Here is a 20509-nt window from a genome sequence, read left to right as displayed (position 1 = left end):
TCGTTCCACTAGTTGAGAGGAAAGAACATTTTCCAGTTCTCCAGCAGAAATAGACTTGCTAAAGTCATTAGGATGAAATAGGTCTTGCCCTTAGGAAACTCGACTGACTGCAAGAAGGTGCATTTGGCCTGTTTCATAGAGGTAGCTATTTTCCTGCAATTACCTAGGAAGGGAAAAGAAACAGAGGCTTAGATGAACTAAGTAGAATCACAAATATTGTGCACTGATTTACTGAATGTAGATTCACGTGTGCATAAAAAAATCTTTATTATACAATTATTTTCCATCTTGTTTCAATTTTTCTGTTGATTGATGTTACTTACTACAGGGTAACTGGTGCTGAATTTAACAAGTTTGCCAAAAGAATTTTCCTTGAAAAGCTAAACGAAAGCCGTCAACAGGCAGAGAGGACGTTAAACTTGGGAAAAAATAAGAAACACATTGCTGCTATTATAAGAGGCTGTACATATCCATCAATGACAAGCAGAGGTTTTGCAGTGATATGGCTTATCTGGTAGGACAGAGGTCTAATAGGCTGGCATCTCTATATTGCCTAAAGTTATAAGTCAAAGCAAGAAAAATCATGACAAAAAAGAAAATTTTTCTCTGTCTTTTCAAGCAAGAACTTTGAGATGTTCACACAGCAATTTTTGTGTGTATATTGTTTTTTCTGTTTGTTTGTTTCTGCTTTAATCTGTAAGTAAAGTAACCTGAGAGAGTTTTTTTCCTAAATACTAACCAGTGTTGTGACAGTCTCGACCGTGTGTTAGAAACTGGCAATAGTAGTGACGTGTATCAAGATACAAGGTTCTACAGTCTGACTGAGGTAACTCCAAATACACTTCAAATGCCATGAGGAATCATGTAGAAGGTGGTTGGGATACTTTCATTCAAAAATGGAAAGAACCTTGTTTAAGAAGAAAAAAAAAATTGATCTACTGATGAGTTTATTTGGCTTGAAAGAGAATATTATGAAACAGTGCAGCTGCTCAGGTCTCCTATTTCACTGTATCCCTTACCTTAGTGGGACATCTTTACAGAAGTGAGAGATCCTGATCTGATAGGGTGGTTATCAGTGGCACTAACTCTAGCTGGATGTCAGTAACTAGAGGTCAAGTACAGGGGTCAATACTGGTTTCAATCCTGTTTAACATTTTCATTATCGATGTGGATTATGGGGCAGAGCGTACCCTTCAGTAAGTTTGTCGATGACACAAGAATGGCAGGAATGGCAGATACACCAGAAAGATGTTCTGCCATCCAGAGGGACCTGGACAGTCTGGAGAAGTGGGCTGACAGGAACCTCATGAAAAATTCACTTAAAGGAATTGCAAAGCCTTGCACCTGAGGAGGAATGACTCCATGCACAAGTACATGCTGGATGTCAAGCAGCTAGAAAGCAGAAAAGGACCTGGGGGTCCTGGTAGATACCATGTTTACTTGAGCCAGTAATATACCCTTATGGAAAAACAAGCTAAGGGTATCCTGGGCTGCATGATGAGGAATATTGCCAGCAGGTCACGGGAGGTGGTCCTTCTACTCTATTCAGCACTAGTGAGGCCACACCCAGAGTACTGGGTCCTGTTCTGAGCTCCCCAGTGCAAGTGAGATCTCGGCATAATGGAATTAATTCAACAAAAGGCCACAAAAATGAGTAAGAGTCTAGAATCTCTCTCTTATGAGGAAATGTTGAGAGGGCTGTGATTATTTAGAGTGGAAAAAGAATGCTGTTGGATAGCTCATGGATGACTACGTATGCCTGAACGGAGAGTGCTAAGAAGACAGAGTAGAACTCTTTTCAGAGGTGCCCAGTGTCAGTACGAGAGGCAATATGTGCTAACTGGAACACAGGAGGTTCTCTACAACCATCAGGAGGAACTTCTGTGCTGTGTGGTTGTCAGAGCACCTCACAGGTTGCCCAGAGAGGCTGTGGAGTCTCCTTCTTAATGGTATTCAAAAGCCACCTGGACATGGGTCTGGGCATCCTGCTCTCAGTGTCCTTACTTGGGCAGAAGTTGGAGCAGATGGACCCAGAGGTCTCTTCCAACCTCAGTTTCTGTATTTATCACTTGCCAGGAAAGGATGATACTACCTTTGTCTCCATAAGTGATTTCTGCCAACCTACTTTCAGGACTTTATATATTTAAAAACATGTTGTTTCTAATTCTAAAGTGCAAGAATTTGTTGACAAACAGCCACTTCTGGAGTTTCATTAGATTACTGTATTTCATCTTAAATTATGTTTCTTTAATGAAAACACCTTGCATCCCCATGTACAATAGCAGATGTGACTGCTTTATCTCACTACGAGACACATACAAACTCATCACGAATGTTTTTACCATAACAAACTCTTTGTTGTTTAACAGTAGATTATCACGGACAGTACTGGGCTGCAGATAACTGCCCATCAGGTCTTTTGACCTACATGTTACATACCACAACATATACATATACATATACATATACATATACATATACATATACATATACATTTACATACTGTGTTGAATACGGAAAGATGACTGAGATAACTCAATATGAAAGCAAATTTCAACTCATACTCAAAGAGGTACTTGCACAAGCTTGTTGGTTGATTTGTTTCATGGTTAGAAAGGCCAAGGAGAAAGCTGGAGAAACTCGATGATAAAGTGTAATGCATTGTAAGCATTGGGATGACCAAGGGACAGTGATGTTGGGCAAGCCAGGTGACCCCTGCTATAAGTAGGGAGGATAGGTAGTTTCCATTCACAGGACATGCACAGGACACCAGGAAGAGGAGGCATGAGAAGTTACAACTTCTTACACTGACTCAGGCATCGGCAAGCTACAAAAAGCATGTGCATCTTGTAATGAGATTTGTAATCACTGGCAACCTTACAAGTGGAAACTAGTGCATTTACAACATGATTCTTAAAGATCATCCCATATTACTGAGAAACTTAATGGGTTTTGAAAGACATATTTCTGTGTTGTAATAGCTATATCAAGTAATTCGCACTAGATAGTAGTTTCAATACAAGATGCCATTTCTCCCAGACGTTTTGACAGTGAGTCATACACACCTGACTGTGAAATGATCAATACAATCCCAGTGCTTTCTTCTCTCCACTCAGAAGTTCATATCCTAGACAAAGAAGAAAACTGATGCAGAGAAACACTAATATAAAAGAATCAAAGTAGCTGTTGGATAAAAGAACAATGAAAATCAGGTGCAGATATTTCTCTAATCTTTCCTTATTTCAAGACAAAGCAATCCAAATTCTTTAGCAGAAGACATGTAAGTCTTTATTACAATAGCCCACAGTGATGAGATCAACAAAGTGTGTTAGTACAGATAATTGATATGTATTTATATGCATATCTGCATAGGCCTGAAATTGCATAATGTGATGCTTGTATATTTGCTTAAATTAACTAAGATACTTAATGTTGTCAGAATAGCGTAAGGTGGCAAATATAAAAATTAATACTAACCCCTCTCCTACTTAATTCACAGATGGCAAAAGAAGATACGCTCAGAGATGTCTATACAATTAAGAAGAACAATTCACTTTCTGCATATTCTGGTAAATAAATTTCTTAGAATGTGTTAACCAGAATTCTGACTATTATCATGAAAAAAATAGAAAAAGAAGAAAAAATAAAAAATCATACATAAAAAATTTATACCACACTTGCTCTGCCTTGCAGTTCTATACTAAAACATTAGCACTGTGGTGCAGTGGTTACCATATATCTTTTATGTCCAATGATACATAAAGCCACCACAGTTAGAAGCAATATCTAGCTTCAAGATTTTATTCTCTGCTCTGTGAAATCAGGAATACCTCAGCTGAGAGAAACATTAGTCACATCAAACCTGAATCCAATTTTTTCTTGTAACCTTGGAGTTATGCTCTGGGCTCCCCTAAAGTGAGCATAAAAATGCATACTCAGATTTCTGGAAGCACATCAGGAACATTATTTAGGTTACATAGCAAACAAATTACACTGAAGAAAAGACATACAAGATCCTGGAAGTTTAATGGCTGCAGAGTTCAGTCGTTGGCAGGACTGATCATACTGAAAAAAAAAAAGAAAAGAAAAGAAAAAAAAAAAACCCACAATACTTCATGCAGAGTGTATGGAAAAGGAAGAGAATTAAGCAGAACATAGGAAGGTCTGCACAAGTGTGCAGAAGGACTTCTTTACCATGGGAGTGACAAAGCATTGGAACAGGTTGCCCAGAGAGGTTGTGGAGTCTCTTTCTGTGGAGATATTCAAGTCCTATTTGGACTCCTACTTGTGCAATCCTACTTGTGTTTTAGCAGTCAGGGTTGGAGTCAGTGGTCTCTGGAAGTTTCTTCCAATCTCAACTATTCCACGATTCTGAGATGGCTTGAACAGTCAAGTGCAACCTGTCATAGCAAGAGAGTTTGTTATTACTACAACAAGTGATAATACACTGTTATGGACATTTAGAATAGAAACAAGCACAACATTAGAGGGAGCTCATATTGCAGGATTATTGTGATATTATCCTAAAATAACTATGTTACAAAATGTGTGACAATAACAAAAGGGTTTGATGAACTGTTTGATTGCAAGAAATGCTTTATTCGCATTATGGTGGCTTGGGGGCTTTTTAAAATATATACATTTATTTTTTTAGAAGTGATCTGGGGTCTCTATTAAAGTACTATGACTGACTCAAGAAAAATGCATTCTTTTCAAGCCAACTAGTTCTTGCCAGCATATGCAAGGCTTTTACATTCCTAAATGTTTTGTTTAATGTTATCTTATCCTGTTCTGGTGAGAAGATAACATGGAAGTGCAAAATAGCCATGAATATCTGCACTCAGAGTTCTAGATGTGCTTGCTCACCAGGTTCATATCTAAGTTCTGTAAGAGATGGTATCTAGCTCTTCAGCTTACTTTACACCCAACTAGTTATGAACCAGGACACATAGGTTAAAAAGATGAGAATTGCAACTGTTTATTACTTGGGAAAGGGAAGTATCTACACAAGATGTTCTGTTTGTTTCATGTTTAATACACTGAAGGTACCGGGTGAGAATGTTATTCACATTTGCTTTCTGATAAGTGTACTGTGTGGCTCAGACTACAAACAATATTCGGAAGGCTCCAAAGCCCACTCTGCTTTCTACAGAGCTTAGCACTCTGAGGAATACAGTTTTCAAGATTTCTATGCTGATAGCTGTTGCTCTAATATTACACACTATTTTTCTACTAGAATCCTATTGTTTCCAACATCTTTTAGAGACGAACATTATATGATCATAGTATAGGCATGTTGCACTAACAAGGCAAGGGGAATATTACATTAATGTAATTCTTCAATCTAGACTGGATGACCACAGCAGACTTTTAGTGAATTGCCTAGGAAGAAAGGATGTTTCCTTCTTCAGTGCTATATTGGTATAAAGAAGTTCCAAAATATAATAAACATAAAAAATAAATAATTTTTAAGATAAAGAATGCCTTGACCACAAGATCAGTCAATGACCAGGTTCTACTGTTCTTCAGAACCGAGCACTCCAAGCACTGTAGGCATTCTGAGAACTTGCAGTGCCAGCACACAATAGTGGGTAATAAAGTTGGAAGAGAAATCTGTGCTGCTCTAATACCACACAACCCACACCTCTGCTGAACAACTCCCTGTGCAGCTACAAACAACTTGCAGTCTCTACGTATAATTTGGCCCCAGGAAGCAAATACAGAATTTGGGTTTCCTCTCCACTAATCCCAGTCAATGTGGAAATGCTTTGCAGTTCTGCTTCTTTGTTGGAAAGGCCCGAATATAAACAGCCCAAACAGAATGCAAGCTGCAGTGAGGAAATAACAAAGCAGTAGTTCTTGCACAAGGTGATATACCCTGTTCCCAGAGTTCTTTAGAAGTTCAAAATGACTACTGCATAATAACACTTCAATCAAAGCAGTCCACTTCAGTGCTAACATCTTTCCTGAAATGAGGAGTGATACTGTCTGCATTACTCAGGGAGAAATACAACCATGTGAAACTTTATCATAGTAACATGGTAATACTTTGTGGTACTACGAAGGTTCTTAATTAAGCATTCATGAGATATCTCTACTCCTGTCAGCAAACAGGTAACTGATATAAAAGTCATTTTCCAATTGGTGAACATGCATTTCCACTATGCTTCTCATTGGCCTAGTTGGTTAATTCTTGTCTAGATTATATTGCAGAAGACAATGGGTATTTGGAGAAATTTTATTTTATGCTGATTTTAAGGAAAGGTTTTCAGCGTAGCTAAGTTACCTACTGTTACCCTGGCAGCTCAGCTAACTGTGTTTTAACATCTAACATTTGACTTTTGACTGTTCAACATAGATTTTATACAGTTTTTAGGTAAATTTCCACTACAGTCAATGAGATCTAATTCAAACTTCAGAATTGGGTCATTAATACAATTCCACAATTGTGGAAAAGAAACGGATGCATTTCTTCCATCACAGCACAAAACCAAACTTCAAAAGTGCTGCTCTCACAGGTATTTTGGTAAAGCATGGAACACTTTGCTTATGTTTTTGCTTATGTTTCATGATGATGATATGCCAGGTGCATATTGTTTTAAATATATAATTGTTGGATTGTGAAGATTTGTTCATGTTTTCCAATTATGATGGGCAGAAAAGAGAATAATTCTATCTATAAAACATTCATGGCACTTAAACTCTTCAGGCAAGAACATTGTAATAACTGGCATTTTCTTTTTTTGTAGATTGTTACATTAACAATGCCCTCCAGTTATTTTGTGCTGCACTGAGACCACCCCCCTGTTACTAATTCAGAGCCAGCATATCACTGTCATTTGCATAAAGTTTGCCTGCCTCTGGCAAGAAGACAGGAGAAATGCTTTTTCTGAAATCATCAAACAAGTGCTTTTCCAAAAATAAATTGAGGATTGCAGCCATTTTTTAGCGTCTTAAATAAATGAAGCTTTCAGCCAATGTATCAAATTAGTATACATAGAGAAAGCCTCAAAGACAGCAGTCTGTATTATACATAGAGTACTTGTTAAAGTGTTGTTAAAGGGCATTTGAATTGGCATGTTAAACTGAATTAAAAAGCAACAGCATCCGGACGCAAGACTAATCCTTGTAGAGATATCTCTAGGGACTGATGTAGGATGTAAGCCTCTAAAATAAACTTGCTGATCATGATATTCCCTTTTATTCAATCCCCATTTCCTACTTCATGTTAAATATGCATTCTTGCCAGTTTAATCTCTGATTCCAGACCTTCTAGTTTTCAGAGAGAGAAAAAGAAGTTAGAATTACATAAAAACAGTGCTCCAGTGTACAAATTCCAATAGAAGAATTTTGGAGAAGAAATGTTTAACTGTGCTTTCCCCCTCACCTTCTTCCTTGCATAGCTTTAAACCTCTTAAGAAACCAATTACATTGTTCTCCATTTCCTGTCCTGTTTGCCTTTCACACAGTAATGATAATAGTAATAAAAGTAACACAGTAAAAGCTCTTACATGTTCTGCACTAAAATCAAATGTTGCAGGGCCTCCACCTTATGGACCATTTTCATAGTCCAGAGCCTAACTTAACAACGTATATATCTCTGGATTTACACTGAAATAATTGAGATGGGAATCAGATACTGTTGTATAACTAAAGGCCCAATTATGTCAATCAAATATATCTTCAGGAAGTCAGAAAGCTACGTAGAACTTGATCATCCTGCTAATAATAATATATAATTAGTTAATGGGCCCCTACAGAGGGGAAGTCATTTTAAAAAATTGTAATGCTAGATGTATCGCATTTTGAAGACTAATATCATTTACAACAGTGCGCCTAACAAAGGTTGTTTGAATTGTTATTGCTCTGCCATTTTACTCTGCAGCAATCCTAGTAATTCATTTAGGGGCTGCAAAAAGACAAGTTCAGAAAGCACAAGTCCATTATGGCCACAAAGTCATTTGTTATCATGGATATTTTATGAGAATTTTATGAAGCCATAACAGATGGTGAAATTTTACTTGGGCTAGGAAAAATTTATGTTTCAAATAGTCACTCTACTTGATTTCATCAAATACATTTTCCACGCATGAAGAGATTGCAGACGATCTTAGCCTCCTGACTTCCTAATGCTCTTTGATATGGAGTATTTTGTCAGAAAGTTTTGATGCTGAATCAAAGCCAGCTGAGTAGAATCAGATTATGCAGAAAATGATGCATGCAATCTTAATCTATAAGAAAATCTGGATGACTTTGCAAAATGTAATAAAATAAAAGATGGAATAAAACCATGGAAATCAGGATTTGTAACTTATTACAAAGGAAATCTTTTTTTTTTTCTTGTAAAAAGGAGAATAATCAGTTGTCAGAAAACATTTTCAATCTTTGGATGTGGTACTATATCCCTAATAATAAGGATATTAACAAAACATGATTTAGCTCAATTAATGTAGCTGTTATTCAGCAGCTATATTGCATGAATATGGCTGTGTGCATTCATGAGCTTTCCCCAGTAGAAATTCTCTTGTCTGATGAATCCTCTTAAGAGATTTGAGCTTTTTCTTTCCTATGATGCTGCATTTGTTTCCAAAACTTTTCTCACACTTTCCCTGGCTCTTCTATTTGCAATAATGACTGGTGAAACAGAGATTAAAACTAGCAGACTTCTAAGGACCAAACTAGTCCACTGTCACTTTCCAAACTGGTATGCTATGACTTCCCTTATGTATTTGTGTCATACATTTTGCAGCTTCAAAGATACACGAAGAAGCATTTGTATTCTTTGTGTGTGTGTATGTATGTGTTTGTGTGGGCTTCAACATCATATTTAAAAACTACACCTGGTGAGGAGCCCTGGATTCTCTAAACAGAAATGAATTAAAACCAGGTCACAATAACTGAAGAAATACTGTATATTTTAGACTGAGGCAGGGAGGAGGAGGTGGTGAAAAGAAAGAAATCTCTAACGTGCTGGCAACAGCAAAGCCAACTCTTTTGATGCGTCCACAGATAGCTACAATAGCCTATTTTAACACATGGCTACAGATAGCCTGTTGGTGATAAGCCAGACAAAGGTCATCTTCTCAGTGTACAGCCCACAGAAAACTTTGTAATTGTGCAAAGATGAGAATAACTTTTTATCCATGGCTATCCCTGGAAGAAACTTCAGTGTGTATGTTTGTGCTAGAATACAAAAAGGATCAGTTCTTCCCCAAAACAAGATGTATACTTGCTATTTTGGCTTTCTTAAATTCAACACAGCAGGTCTATTGAAATATATACATTGACTTTGAAAACATTTGAAGTAAAACCAACCTCATGTCACATGATTTTACTGCTTCCCTCAAGAGAAACTGGCATAGAGAAAAACCACTCTCCATAGAATTTGTGTGTACACAATTTAATGTTGTGGTGGAGGGAGACAACCAATCTGGAGGTGAAAGTAGACGCAGTACAGCCATGTAAATAATGGCTCTGCTTGGGTCAGTGCACACCAGGAGCATTCCTGAATTGCTGTATGCAAAGGGAGCACAGTAGCACTTGCTCAGAGCCAGGTCAGGTATCTGCCTCACACTGTACAGCGCAAAGTAAGAGTTTCATTGTTATAGCATTTTGTTTAAAGCTCTTCTTTCTGATTGCTACTGTCACAACCTCTTTGTAAGAGAGTTCAGCAGGATATCTTCCTTCTAATCTCTTTGTAACTGAATTCAGCAGGGCATCATATTTCTAATCCTTCTTCACAGGGTTGAAAAATCCATGGAATTATTTTCAGCTCAGCTTGGCTCAGTTCTGTCATTGCCCTGTGAGCCTATTGGTCCTCTCCAGCTTAAGATCCTGTATTTCAGTTGGCGCATCCAGGGAAACACCACAAGCAACAAAATATTGCAGTGAACTTGACTCCCTTGTTTTCATCAAAACAAATCTGTGAGAGACGACAGGGAGAGAAAGAATCCTGAATCTCACTCTGGCAGCTTAAAATACATACACAGCTGTAATTTTGAAACATTTTAAATCACACTTATTTTAGGTCTTTAAAAATGTTCTCGCTTTATTTTCTATTGATGTTAGAAGTACCATCCAGCTTACAATATGCTGTTTTTTAATTAAAAAAAGTTGTGTTAAAACTGCTCCAGGGTAGAGCAGTACATCTGTAGCCTAGATCAAACAAGCGGATGGTATCCACGTCTCCATAAATCCTTAAAGTACCTTAAGTTAATAAGCAAATTGATTTTAAAATGATGTGAGAATAAAATCTATATTAAAAGGTCAGTAAAGAAAAAAAAAATGCACTATTCCCTAGCCTAATCTTGCAAAAACATACCCACTGAACTTTCTAACAGGGAATATTCACATGGGTAAAGTTACTCACTCCTAAAAGTATTCCATTGCTAGGACATTTTATGAAATTTGGTGTTCTAAGGGTATGATCATGGTTTCTGTTTTCCCTTGGTTGTTACTATCTTTCTGTGACTCCAGCAATGCTGGGAGAGAAAAATATATTATATGGAAAATAGAAGTCCAATGGTCACTATGCACAGTGAGACCTGATGAAAAGTGTAGAAGTCAAGCTTGCACATTTTTGCAATGCCTAAGTTTCAAGTTGGCAAACTCCCTATGAAGCTTACTCTCTAAAGGTATGGCCAAAATTCTGAAACACTGCTGGACCTGTATTTAAATCACACATATTCATCGGTTCAGAATGGACATCTCATAGTGAGAACAAGTAGATCTGTATTTAGATACTCCTCCAAACTCCACAAGAAACTCTCTTTCACATATTCACTGAGTTTTACAGTGTTCATTTCATCTATGCCTGCTTTCTTTTCTACCTCTGTGGATTTTCAAGTGTCTAATCAGAGATGTAATCACGCTTGAAGCCTTTGCCTCCACATGGCACTAATAAGAAATCACCATTAAAAGCTTGTTAACTCCTTAAGTCTTTTTGTTAATCTTATCCTAAACAAGACATCCATTCAAAATTATTTTCTGTCTTATTCTTCTAGTTGTTCATGTGATCAAGCCTTTTACTTTGCCTAGTTTTTACCAGTGTATGTATTCTTATGCTCTGGATCACAGTTAAGTTTTCTTGCCTGATTCTATCTTCAATCAGACTTAGCCATACAAGATCCAGTTCAGTTAGCAGATATGAACAAGAAACATCCTCAGGAGATACTGCAGTAGTGAATTGCCGATGTTGTGTTCTTCACTAGAGTTTTTGCTCCGAATATTATTATTTCTGTATGCTGCTGAACTATTTGAACTAAATCCCTTCTTTGTACTATCCTTAATTCACACAATTTATCTTTTTTTGCCTGATTCCTAATCCTGTTCTCGCTTCTCTCCTATTCTCTCATCTTCCTTCTTACATTCTTCCTGGGATAATTTAACCTGAGACACTAATGAAAAAATCCCCCCTGTATTGCAAGAATGTCATGCCATCTGCAGCCACACCTTGGCCTGTAAGCTGTACTACAATCCTTCTCACCCTTTTTGTTTCCTGTGTGACTGCTCTGAACTGTTCCAGTGAGTCTCACAATAATTCATCCATTGGTATCTATCTGCAAAGCCCACAAGAGCTAATAATCCTATGGATAACACACTGGTGAAAGAAGAGCATTTTACTGTGCCCTTAGAACAAAGCAAGATGAAGTCTCAGGAGTTCTCTCGTTTTTACCATCAGTTCCAGAGTTTGCTCTCCTTGAGGCTCCTTTAGCTTTAGCAAGTAGCGACAGATAAAACATGGAAAGCACACTCTAATTTTGTTCTCTTTCATCTGTCAGCCCAAGATATAACCTTTCCTAGTGGGGTTTGATGTCACCAACCTTTCCCTGGCCTGGAGTTGACATTCTTTCTAAATTCTGTTGATGTAGAAGATGACTGATTGCAGAATTTAATGTGCTCTATACTTGGCATATTCTGCTATACAAGTACAGCCATCTGTTTTAGTTCATCATCATATCAGTCAGCCCTTCAAAACACCACAGACAACTTTTTTGTATGTTTCAAAGCAAAGATCTCCACATAGCAATAAGGAAGAGAAAATAAGTTAGGACATGCTTAGAAAAGGAAAGAGAGCAACCCTCAGATAAGCTAAAGATACTCCATTTGAGTCTGAATGATGGCATGTTGCTAAGGAGATGGGCAGGAAGAGAACATGGAAGGAGAATCTACCTTGAGAAGTGGGGTGACGGAAGCAGGTTGGCAGCTTCCCCTCAGTTCAGACTGGTGACAATATCCAAAACACAAGATGCTGCTGTTTATCCCAATCCTCAATGCAAAGCATCTGTGAAACATTCTGAGAATCCTAAGAGAAACTGAAGATCTGTAGCATTTTGCACGAATGGAAGCAAAGATATAAATGAAATATTTACACCAATCACATCAAGTGATGTATCAATGCCTTTCTCATCCAAATACATCATCGTATTGAAACAAATCTAGGTGGTTGCATTACTGAATATTTGCAGGTTTAGGCACACGGATTGCAGTCACAGAAACAGAGCTAATTCATGGACACTCCACGCAGAATATCTGTTGCTTCTTCTTCAGGGAAGAAATTAAAAACAAAAAGAAAGCAAACATCAACTATAATAAAACGCTGCTGAGCATTCTGAACTAATGATTTAATCTTCCATAAATTTGGTTCCTTTAAAATAAGGATGTTTAAAAACAGCAGACTAGCAGCCCAAAGCATGTTAGCACCATGATCAGAGAGATTAATCCTTTGGGGAATTAGAAGTACTTGTCTACACTACTTACATTATAATCAACCAATCTCGTTATGCCTTCCTTCTTAATAATTATAGATATTATTAACAGAGATGAATTGGATAAAAAAAAAAAAGAGGCATTACAAATCGCACAGTTTTCAGAAGATGGAATCACTTAGTTTCAGATGCCAGAGAGAATATTTCTTCAAATTCAAGAAACAACCACTAACACCTGTTATTGTTAGTATCATTGAAATAAATGATATAGTGAGAATGTCATTCACGCAGACCATAATGGGATCATGCATATAGAGGCAAACTAGATGGTTTTAAACCTACAGTGTATCAGAACTGAACTGTTAGGTCTAGGAATTGACCACAGCTTGTGAATGGGTTCCACTTTTGAAAAGGATCATGCAAAGTCTTCATCCACAGGGAAAGGGACAACAGGAACAGAGAAATCTCTTAGCTTAGTTCCAAGTAACTACCTCCATAATTACAGTGTTAAAGAGTACTGTCCATGACATATATAGCACTGATAGATATGATTATAGGCATTTTCAGTGAGTATGTTTAGCCCTCAACAATAATTAGCAAGCCCCATCTTTATCTCAACACACAACCTTTCTTGTTCATCTTCTTGTTCCCATCTTTGTTCCGTGTTCTGCCGAGGAGTACGCATACAGTTGGGTAGGAATTTGGCCCTTAATCATGGTTAACCCATCATGGAAATGAGTACTTATTTAATCCAGTAAAGCAACAGGCATATGTTACTTAAGTTCCATTTGTTTATGCATGTCACCGTATCTTAAAATCATGTTTGCTTTGGTGAAAGAAGTCCCTTTTAGCTAAGTGTCTTAGTTTCAGCTGGGAATGATTTTCCTTAAGAGTGTCTGATATGATATATGCTATGATATGATGCTATCTTTTTGTTTCTAGGAGAAAAACAGTGTTGATCACACTCTGATGCTTATAGTTCCCTGCTAAGCAGTATTGTACAGAGCCAAGGCCATTCTCAGCAAAGGGTCCAAGGAGCTGAGAGGGAACAGAGTAAGGACAGCTGACTTAAACTGGCCAAAGGAATATTCTATACCATATGAGATCATGTGGAAGGAGTTTTGAAGCGGGTTGGGAGTTCATGCCTCTTCCTCTGCTCGAGGGGTTAGCTGGGCATTGGTCAGGGGGTAGTGAGCAATTCTTTGTGTATCACTTAGAATAATAGAATCACAGAATCCTTAGAGTTATAAGGGACCTCTAAAGGCCATCTAGTCCAACTGCCCTACAATGATCAGGGACATGCACAGATAGATCAGGTTGCCCAGGGCCTGATCCAGCCATGCCTTGAAAGTCTTGTGGGATGGGGCATCCACCGCATCTCTGGGCAACATATACCAGTGCCTCACCACCCTCACTGTAAAAGACTTTTTCCTTATATCTAACTTACATCCACCCTCATTAAGATTGAAACAATTTCCCCTTATTCTGTCACAATAGATTCTGCTAAAGAGTCTTCTTTCCCTTCTTTCTTGGAGCTCCCTTTAGATACTGAAAGGTCACTATCAGGTCACCTCATCGGTTTCTCTTAGAATCATAGAATGGCCTGGGTTGAAAGGGACCACAATGATCATCCAGTTTCAATCCCCCTGCTATGTGCAGGGTCACCAGACCACGCTGCCCAGAGCCACATCCAGCCTGGCCTTGAATGCCTCCAGGGATGGGGCATCCACAACCTCCTTGGGCAACCTGTTCCAGTGCTTTGCCACCCTCTGAGTGAAAAACTTCCTCCTAATATCTAACCTAAACCTCCTCTGTCTCAGTTTAAAACCATTCCCACTTGTCCTATCGCTATCCACTCTCGTAAACAGCCATTCCCCCTCCTGTTTATATGCTCCCTTCAAGTACTAGAAGGCCGCACTGAGGTCTCCCCAGAGCCTTCTCTTCTCCAAGCCAAACAAGTTCAGTTCCCTCAACCTTTCTTCATAGAAGAGGTTCTCTAGCCCTCTGATCACCTCAGTGGCCCTGCCCTGGACCCGCTTCAAGAGTTCCATGTCCTTCTTTTGTTGTGGGCTCCAGGCCTGGATGCAGTACTCCACATGGGGCCTCACAAGAGCCAAGTAGAGGGGGACAATCACCTCCCTCTCCCTGCTGGCCACCCCTTTTTTTAATGCACCCCAGAACACAGTTGGCCTTCTGGGCTACAAGCGCACACTGCTGGCTCATGTCCAGCTTCTCATCCACCAGGACCCCTGAGTCCTTCTCCACAGGGCTGCTCTCAAGGATATCTTCCCCCAGTTTGTATAAATACCTGGGGTTGCCCCAACCCAAGTGCAGCACCCTGCACTTGGCCTTATTGAACCTCATTAGATTTTCATGGGCCTACTTCTCCATCCAGTCCATGTCCCTCTTGTCCAGGCTGAACAACCCCAACTATTTCAGCCTGTCCTTATAGGAGAAGTTTTCACCTCTTGGATCACTTTTGTGGCTCTCCTTTGGATGCACTCGAACAGGTCCATGTCTCTCCTGTACTGAGGACTCCACATCTGGATGCAGTACTCCAAGTGAGGTATCGCCAGAGCAGAGTAGAGGGGCAGGATCTTCTCCCTTAACCTACTGACCATGCTTCTTTGAATACAGCCCAGGATACAGCTGGCTTTCTGGGATGTGAGGGCACATTGCTGGCTCATGTCCAGCTTGCCATCCATCAGTACCACCAGGTCTTTTTTGGCAGGGCTGCACTCAATCCTTTCATCCCCCAGCTTGTAATTGTAGTGGATGTTGCCTTGACCTAGGTGCAACACCTTGCATTTTGGATTTGTGGAGCCTCATAAGGTTCACTTGGGCCCACTGCTGAAACCTGAATGGCATCCTCTCCCTCTGGGGCTTTGACTGCACTTGCTCTATATATTAATACATACATATGTAATCATAACTATTATCCTTTTCTTACCAAACAGTTTTACCTCAACTCATGAGTTCTATGTTTGTTTTTTCCTATTCTCCCCTTTATCTCACTGGGAAGGTGGGGGAAAGTGAGTGAATGACTGTGTGGTGCTGAGCTACCTGCCAGGTTAAACCACAACAGTAAGGTAAGATAATGCATAATTCTATCACTGCCAACAAGAAGTCCTGTTTTGTTATACTAAAGATAACTGCTACAGCATATAGATGGTAATTTTTGAAGTGTTTATAAATCCTGTTCCTTAAGTGAAGTAACCTGAATAGTTGATATATGGAAAAAACTCAGTCAAGCCCTACTCTCTTTAAAAATAAGTAAATGATACGTTCACTTCTTCTTTCTTCTTTAAAAGAAGCACAGCTAGAAGTAAGCAAATTAAAGAGTACTAATATTAAACTTTTTCTTGTTTACAAGAGCTGTCTGGAAAATCTCTTGGGAAATTGATTTCAAAAGATAAAGGCCAATTTGATAGAATGTAATGGATGGAAGAATGCATCTATTCACTGAAATTGCTCAGCAGGAACCTTGTTCATCTGTCAGACTCTGCAGGCTGATAAGTTTCTGCTAGATGGTTCCCCTGCCCAAGGGTAGTTAACAGGACTGAAACTGGCAACTTTTAGACTTCCAGGTCAGTGAGGTGGCATTAATTCTTTCTGTAATGTCTGGAATGTGGTACCCTAGAATCACTTAATATAGATGCTGAACTGAGTAAATAGCAATGCCTTATGTATGCAAAAGCACTTTAGATGCAAGCTGGTCACAAAAAAAAGAAGTGTACTGCTTTGACATTTCAGGTCTAAATATGTTCCTTAATGAGAAGAGCTTTGTTAAGGTAATGGGAGAACCTGCCTTTGCCTGTATGTATGTGGATCTGACCATACAATACCTGCTTTTAACCTTATACAACTTCAAAACTCCTTGGAAAAGTAGATCTGTTATTTTAAAAGTTAAGTATTTTGTTTCGCTGCATCAGAATTCATAATGGAAAAAAATAGTGTAATAAATATTTAAAAGCCATGCTCCATTATGTTACACTTACATAATCATACTAACTTCAATAAGCATCAAAGCTTGGCAAATGGTTCTCCTAATAGCACTAGAAAATAAACACTTGCTCTGTTTTCTGAATCACTTTAGCCAGAATATCTAATAGTTCTGATCTGTTTATTAGCTGTGATGGACTTTCAGGTTCTTTTTTTTCTGAGATGTGACTATATGTTGACATTAATTTCAAACTTGTTTTCTCAAGGAAGTGAGACTTACACAACTGTACTGCTTGGCCTCCCCTTCCTAACCTGTGAGTCCTTTGTGCAGCTCAAAGACAGTAAAGTCCTACACATTTTGTGAAAACTCTATTGCTAGAAATGGACCAAAATTAGTGTTATCAATAATGAAAAGCCAATTGTAGTTCAGCCAGCTGGCCAATGGATATGGGTATAACTAATAGGCAATCAGCGCACACTTATTTCAGCAACAGCATATGTTGCCACTTTCTCAGCCAAACTGGCAAAAGACATGGGAAGGAGCTGGAAGAAGCACTTTAGCACTGAAGATGGAAAGGACTGAGTAATGTGGGAGTAAAAATCATTAAAGAACTTAATTGCTTCCTCTGTTCATAGACAAACTTACTTTGGTGTCTTAAAACAGCAGATTTTGCCTTGGATAAAGGAATGTGTGAATGTCTTATGCAGAAGATATGTTCATACCATAAAATAAGTGATTTTTGCCTTTTAGCCCAAATTTATTTAAGTGATGATTTATTTACAATAAGATGCACTTTACTGGAGAGAGAAGAGGACCTGTGTTTCATTTCTGCATGGAAGGAAAAACAAATTGTTCTGCTTTATAGTACCAACGAAATGTGAAATGAGAGCCGTTAAAAGCATTTTCAAACAACACTGAATTGAAGAGGATGATGCATTCTTACACTGGTAATGACAGAATGGACAAAAGTCCACCATCAATACATGCATATAAACTCAAATAAAATGAACTCAACAGAATTACTTAATTGTAGTAAATAAAGCTGGATTGTTTTTTTCATCCCAGAGTTTGTTCTTCAGCCTGTCTTAAAATTTGAAGATACTGAATGGTCTATTTAAAGTCAAGTAGATTTAGTGAAAAATAAAATACAGTCTCCAGTATAAAGTAGCTACGATTTTCCTCTGCCACTGCAAAAGTTCAAGTATTGGAAAGAGTCATTACAACAATCTATATGCAGTAATGCATGTATAACATGTATACACAAAAAATGATTTATATTGCATTATTCTTTTTTTCTTGGTCGGAATCTTTATAGCAAAAAAGCATGAAATCTCATGCTAAAATAAATCTTTGGACTAGCACAAATATTTAGGGCTGAGAAATTTGACAAGACCTGAATTCTAGGTATGTGACAACAATTCCATCAGTAATTGGTGAATATGTAAAACCTTGTATGTTTGTATGTATGTATGACACAAATAATCATTTGATGATATTTAGAGAACATTTTCAGAACCCCAGTATCATATGAGCTAATCTGAAATTACTGAATTACTCCTAGAGACTGAAGACTTCAAAGAAAAACATAGTAGTTTCTGATTAAAAAGTACCACTGTGTGATATTACAATAAGTATCAAAAAACAAACAAACAAACAAACAACAACAACAACAACAAAAAACGATTTTAGCTCAGTCTTACATATAAACTCAGGGGCATTCTCTCTTTTTGAAGATTTGTGCCTTTAGTGTACAGGCTACAGAAGTGAAGTCAACTTCCAAAATTTGTACAAATGCATAAAACGGAAGTACAAATAAGGTTATAAAAGGTCATATGCTGAAAATATGGTACTGTATACTAAGCAAATAACATTACATAGATGATACCCAGTTACAGAATCACAGGATGGTTGAGGTTGGAAGGGACTTCTGGAGGTCATCTGATCCAACACCTACTCAAGCAAGCCTACTCAGAGCAGCTTGTCCAGCAGCTTTGTCAAAATCCATCCAACCATGCCAGATGGATTTTGAAAACCTCCAAGGATGGAGACTCCATAACCTCAATGGAAAACCTTTGTCCATGTTCAGTCACCCTCCCAGTGATGTTTGGGTGAATCTCTTGCATTTCAGTTTGCCTCTTGCATGCATAGACCTTGTATTGTTTACACATTCCCTCCAGGTATTCATAAACAATGACAAGACCTGCCTTGAGCCTTCTTTTCTCTGAGTGAAACAGCCTCTACTCTCTGTCTTTTCTTATAGCAGAGGTACTCCTTCTTAGGAGCATTATTTATTTTTGTGGCCTTTCAATGGACTCTCTCCAGTATGTTCAGGTCTCTCTCTTACTGGGGAACACAGAATTAGACACAATAATCTAGGTATGGCCTCACCAGGGCTGAGTAGTCACCTCCCTTGACTGGCTGACACCCTAATGTTGCCCAGGATACCTCTAGCTTATTTTGAGACTGGGACATATTGCTGGCTCATGTTCAACTTGGTGTCCAGAAGGACACATCATATGGAAATATATCTGTAAAATATATTTCCTTCCTTTTGAGTAGTGAAGTATTTAATGTTGCTGCCATGTACAGATGGTGATAATACAAACAGCAGCTTGTTTATTGCTTACTCAGTGAAAATCATTTCCTAGCTGGAACTACTGGACTTGGGATCTACCTAAATAAATAAACAAATAAAATCAAGACAGTTTATGAAGTAAAAAAAAATTCAGAGTTGAAAGCGTAAAGGACTCTAGACTCCTAGAGCCAGACCTCAAATCTTTGTACTGAAACAAATGTTTCTGATTTGAAGATCTGTGAGCAGTCCATAGTCATATCATAATGCTGAAGTCCAAATCTGAACAATAAATGTTTGTTTAAACTCTTCACTCTATCACATCACTGTTGGAGGCATACAGCAAAAATAGCATGAAAATTCTCTGGAGAACAAGAAATTAAAAGTCATGATGATTAAAAGCATGATTTTTAAAGCACCATTTGATGCACAGCACAGAAAGAACTTCTGAAAGATGTAAAATTCTTTGTTTTAAGGAATGATGAAAACCTTCTGTCTAGGTTTATTTTATTGCCTTTTCTCAGTAAGAAAGATGTAGGATATCAGTTTGAAAGCCTGGAACTATCTTTGAGAAATATGTATACTAAGAATGTTGTTGTGACTAACAGTGAGGGCTCTTCTGACAGCGAAAATATTACTTTTAAGCTTTATTTGGTTCCCTTACTCTGCTATAAATTGTGTATATCTGTGCTACTGAGATAAGGTGAGATTTCATACACGTCTCTAACGGGAAACTATTTTCTGTTTCTCAGTTTAATGCAGACCTTTTGCTTAAGGCTCTTTCAGCCTCCCATGCTTTCTGTGTTAGAGATTCAGCCCAAAGAATGTTAACCTCACTCTCTCTCGTTCCTGGAAAGTACAAACCAAGAAGACATCCTGCAGAAGCAAATACCGTACCTCAGAGCATTATATCATCAACAAACAGGTCCAATCCAGTTTTGTCATTTTGTATGCTGGAATATACATGTCAGAATCACAAAACATAGTGCCTTAAATTTGGCACCAACGTGCCCTTATTTTCAGATGTGGCAGAATAGACATAGTTCCATAACTACGTAACTGTCAATCCCAATGGTTTCCTATATGAATGATGTTTCCCTGTCTATGCAATGCATCTTGATATACAGCAATGACAGCTACTTTCCAAATGAAAAATATACCAGAGAGAGAGAGAGAGAGAGAAGGCAGACACCACTTTAAATCAAGACTTGCCTACGCACTTCTCAGGTCTACCCTGAAGTTGACTTTGTAATTTGAAATATGGAGTGCTTTCCAGGAGGATGAGGT

The sequence above is a fragment of the Gallus gallus genome, chromosome 2, assembly GCF_016699485.2.
Source record: "Gallus gallus isolate bGalGal1 chromosome 2, bGalGal1.mat.broiler.GRCg7b, whole genome shotgun sequence".
NCBI classification, from domain to species: Eukaryota; Metazoa; Chordata; class Aves; order Galliformes; family Phasianidae; genus Gallus; species Gallus gallus.
The sequence above is the reverse complement of the archived record's forward strand: the minus strand, read 5'-3'. Positions refer to the sequence as shown.